Consider the following 5,000-nt stretch of genomic DNA (forward strand, 5'->3'; position numbering starts at 1 on the left):
TCGGGAAGGGGGAACGAACGGGGGTAGGAGGAGAGGGATGCTTTTCGTTCGGCGCAACCCAAGCTTTTTCATACCTTTTTCACTTCATAAATTTAATCGGCTTCGGGTTTATTGGATTTGGTGGTTGGTCGAGGGTAAATCTCTCTCTCTCTCTCTCTCTCTCTCTCTCACTCTTTCTCTACCCCCTCTCTCTCGCTCTATCGCACCCTTTTCGTTTTTCCTTTCTATCCTGAACATGTACACACGTTCGAGCGTGCACTATGTTCCAGTACTTCCGTCTATTCGTTCTTCTTCTTCTTCGAAAAAGAGATGAGACCTCGTATCTTCTTTCTCTTTCTCATCCTTATCTCTCTCTCTCTCTCTCTCTCTCTCTCTCTCTCTCTCTCTCTCTCTCTCTCTCTCTCCTCTCATGGAACCGATCTATTAGAAGAGGAATTTTTATGGGATATAATAAAAATATCGATCTCTCTACCCTTTCGCTTGTCATTCGAACTATACTTCCCATTCTTTTTCCTTTTATATATATATATATTTATAAAATAAATTTTCAAAACGATTAGTTGAAATATTCCTTTCGAAATTTTATGCATTCTTATTTTATAAAATTAGAAAATCATTCAAAATTCATGTATTATTAAAAACGAAACAAAAAAACAAAAAAATGTCATGTCACCCTTGTGTGTCTCTATAATTGTGTATTTGTGTTGTTATAAACGCGTTAATAAAGATATTATTGTCCTACGTTTATGTGCGTGCGTGGATCTATATCACTCTCTCTCTCTCTCTGTGTGTGTGTTTATGAAAGATCGAAAATCACAAATTCGATCAAATTTCGATCCACTCTCTAATTGATGTTTCACCGAACGACACCGAAGAGATCTCGAGACTCCACTCAGTTAGATTAAATTCTTGATAACCACGTTTATCGGTCTCCCGCGAAAATTAAGCAAACCACACTCTGTGAATTCTCTGCACAACGTTGTTGCTGCCTGTACCGCCGCCTCTGCCTGCTTGTATACTCTATTGATGGTGGTGGTAGTGGTGGTGATGCTGCTAGTAATGGCGGTGGTGGTGGTGGGTGGATGCTGGATGGTTATACTAGGAGATAGAGGATAGGGTGAAGGGTTGTTTGAGCATGGCTTCGAAAATTACTTAAACGAGTCGATTAACGAAAACTCTCGCCTACCACTGTTAATAGTTTCCTTGAATTTATTTATTTCTTATGCAAATTACGAATCCTTAATTTGCGCAAAAATCGTTTTAATCAGTTTTAATCAGTTCCTTTTTTTTCTTTCTTTCCTTTTTTTTCTCTCTCTTTTTTTTTTCTTGTTTCTTCCTTTTTTTCAACGTTACAATTATTTTGCACGATTATCTGATCCAAATGGATTATTATCGTTTTGTTGCTTTATTGAAGGATTAAATATCAACGAAATATGTGCGTCAAATTTTCCCTTACGTTGATTGATCGAAATTTGGTTAAAATTAAAAAGAAAAAGAAGAAAAAAGAAAAAAAACAATTAGAGAAAAGGTAAAAAAAAAAGAAAAAAACAAAAATACGATTGTAACCTTTCGCGTTTTAGAAAAAGATTTATTAAAAAATTTCGTAATCCAAGTTTCGGTTTAATTCGTTAAAAATTTTTTACCTTTGGCTATTTTTTTTTCTTTTTCTTTTTCTTTCTCTTTTAATGAAACAATCGATAATAAAATTATCGTTCATTATCGAACATTTTTGATACAAATTAGATTTATATAAAAGATTGATTTTTAAATATGTCAAAATATTATTAAATTTGTTTACATTTGACATTCTTCAAAATATGTATATGGACCCGTCGTCCCTCTTCCCCTACACTTGCTCTTTCCCCTGCTCCTACCATTGCTCTCTGTCCTTTCGTCGTCCTTCGTGCACGTGCGAATAATCGCAATTATCACAACGCACAAGCTCACGCGATATCGTTATTTCGAGCAGTATTATGAGTTAGCAACGCGTGCACCACGTTGAATCTGCTACGCTGATTATTCTCTCATGCTATCTACAGTTTCATTTATTCTCTCTCTCTCTCTCTTTTTTTTTTCATGCTCATTACGTCATTCAAAAACATAAACAATTCTAATTTTCCTATTCTACATTATAACGTTACATTTCTTATTCTAACGTTTCTATTTCTATATTTTATTCAAACAAATACGAATGCTTGCAACGTAATAGGAAAAGAAAAAGAAGAAGAAGAAGAAGAAAAAAGAAAGAAAAAAAAGGTGGAAGAGACTCATCCTACAAATCGTACGATTAAAAATAAATACAAAATTGATTCGACTCTTTGTATCCTCGGAATTTCGTCATCGAAAGTGACATAATTTATTTCAAGTATTTATTTTTAAAAAGAAAGAAAAGAAAATAATAAAAAAATAACAAATTCCTAATAGTTAGGAAAAGTGTGTGTTTGTATGTGTGTGAGAACGAAAAAAAAAAGAGAGAGAGAGAGAAGGAATGAGACAGAGAGTGAAAAAGGAAGAGAATAGTAGGTGGTAATCGGACTGTTGGGAATGCATGGAAATCGTATCGCCGAAAATAAAAAGAAAAGAAGGGAAGATTAAGATAAAAGAAATAGAAGAATGAGAGGAAAAAAGAAGAAGAAGAAGAAAACTAAGAAGCCTAAGAAGAAGAAGAAGAGGAAGAGGAAGAGAAAGAAAGGTTTTTTGGATAGAAAAAGTGTGGGGGAGGGGGAGGGGGCCCAATGAGAAAATTTTCCTCCTCTCGTACGAGTCGAATCCCATTGGAAACGAAACGAAACGAAACGAAAAGAAAAAAAGAAAAGGGAAAAGAAGCGAGAGTTACTGTGTGGTGGAAGGGTGGAGGAGGAAGGTGTGTGTGTGTGTGTGTGTGTGTGTGTGTGTGTGTGTGTATATATATGTAACGGTCGGTTTTGGTCGAACGGTTGAGAACGGCGGTTTGAGCGGTCGACGGTCGCTCGGGGCTTTAAATAAATAAAGAGTGACTCTTGAAGGGGCTGAGAAAGATAGTGACAGAGTGTTTTAGTGGTGGTATGGTTGGTGGTGGTTTTTGGTGATGGTGGGTACACTGGATGGTGGAAAGAATAGGGGAATGGAGGAGGGGTTGGTAGTGGGATGATGGGGAGGGGGCTAAGATGGGGGAGTTTGTAAGGGTGGGATCGGTAAGAAGGACGCAGGAAGAATGGCATATCGAGAGAGGGACCGAGCTGTGTCTTGGGAGCCATGTATCAACCCCTATTACCTCGGACAGCCTAACTATTGGCTTCCCGCTATACCTAACTGAAATCTACAGGATCGGCTTCGTTTTCTCTTTCTATTTTCTTTTTCTTGTTTTTTTTTCTTTTCTTTTCTTTTCTTTTCTTTTTTCTCTCGTTCTCTTTCTATCTTTGATCTTCTTTCTTCCTCTTATTCGATTTCGTCGACAAAACTTTCGAAACTTTTTGGATACTTCTTCATGTGTATATATATATATATGTGTGTGTGTGTGTGTGTGTATTTTTTTTTTCTTGTTTGCTTTCTTCTTCTTCTTCTTCTTCTTCTTTTTCTATTCCATATTTTTTATTTCTCGTTTCCCCATTTTGTTTGATGAAAACATTTGTTACTGTTCTTTTTTTCTCTTTCTCTTTTTTTAGGACGTTAAAAGATCGCACCAGGGTGGTATCATTGAAAATGAAGGGGAATTTTTCTTTCTTTTTTTTTTCTCTCTCTCCCCCTTCCCCCATTTTTTCTCTTCTTCTTCTTCTTCTTATCTTTAATAATAAGTATTATTATTATTATCATTATTATTATTATTATTATTATTATTACTTTTTTTTTTCTTTTTCTTACCTTTCATTCCTTCATTCTTTCTCTTGTCGAAAGAGAAATGTATAATAAACTAAATCGTGTTTTCAGCAGTGAGTAGTACGAGAATAGTAGTTGTGAAATTGTAAACGATTTAGTTCACGTGGGAATCGGGCACGCATAATTTTGTTTGAACGAATCATTATTGCGGTCCATACGTTTATATATATATATATATATATATTTGGCATAGTTTGAAAATCTATTTACGATAGCCAACGGGGCGCAATACAACAGGCATACGTATTGCACGTCGATCGTGTTCGATGCGTCGGCCTATTTGCGAGAAGCGATTATTATCGACGTTATAACGTGGAGAGAGGTGCAAACGGTGTGTTCTGCTTGCTCGAGCGCGCGAGCGCGCTATAGCGTGCTTTTCTAGTGATTGTTATATATATATATATATATATATATATATATGTATATATAGGTTGTTTGAATATTAAGTTGGAACTAGAACACACAACAAACGTAAACACGAGCGAAACTATTCCTTCTTTTCTATATGATCAAGATATATGGATTGTTCTGCAGAATGAATTTTGACGAAGGAGAGAGAAAGAGAGAGAGAGAGAGAGAGAGAGAGAGAGAGAGAGAGAGAGAGAGAGAGAGAGAGAGAGAACTTCGCGTTAGATTTTGCCTTTAACGGTTGAGCTGTTTCTGGGACAGCGAGAGAGATATAACAGCTCCAATGGTTTGGCGTCTAAAGAGTAGGGGAAGAAAATCAAGGAGTAGGAGGAGGAATGATGCGGGAGAGTAGGGGGTGAGAGAGAGAGAGAGAGAGAGGTAGGGAGATGGAGGTAGAACGACTATGACTACGGTGAGAGTTGGAGAGAGCCACCCCTTGAGTTAATCCCTAACGTACGCCGCGATTTCGCGATCTGCATACTGCTTACCCCCTCCGAATAATTTCTACGGGACTTAGGGTTGGTTCTTACGTGGGAAGGGATCGTGAGTAGTGACTTCTCTCGCTCTCACACACATACACATTCACTCACACACTTTCTCATGCTCACATTCTCATACTTATACGAAATGGTTTGCTCAACGTATTAAGTCGTCGGCATGGTAAGATTAACGATCGTCCTAACGCCTCGCGATTTCGTTTGCACTTTCTCTCTCTCTCTCTCTCTCTCTCTCTCTCT

The 5,000-nt window shown here is 37.1% G+C and overlaps 1 protein-coding gene across 14 annotated transcripts in view; it reads left to right on the top strand.

The window, feature by feature from the left end:
• Positions 1-5,000, top strand: part of LOC124429291 (polypyrimidine tract-binding protein 1) — a 422,552-nt gene that overhangs the window by 192,322 nt on the left and 225,230 nt on the right. The window lies entirely within an intron of this gene.

This window comes from Vespa crabro, chromosome 15 (genome assembly GCF_910589235.1).
Source record: "Vespa crabro chromosome 15, iyVesCrab1.2, whole genome shotgun sequence".
Lineage (NCBI taxonomy): Eukaryota > Metazoa > Arthropoda > Insecta > Hymenoptera > Vespidae > Vespa > Vespa crabro.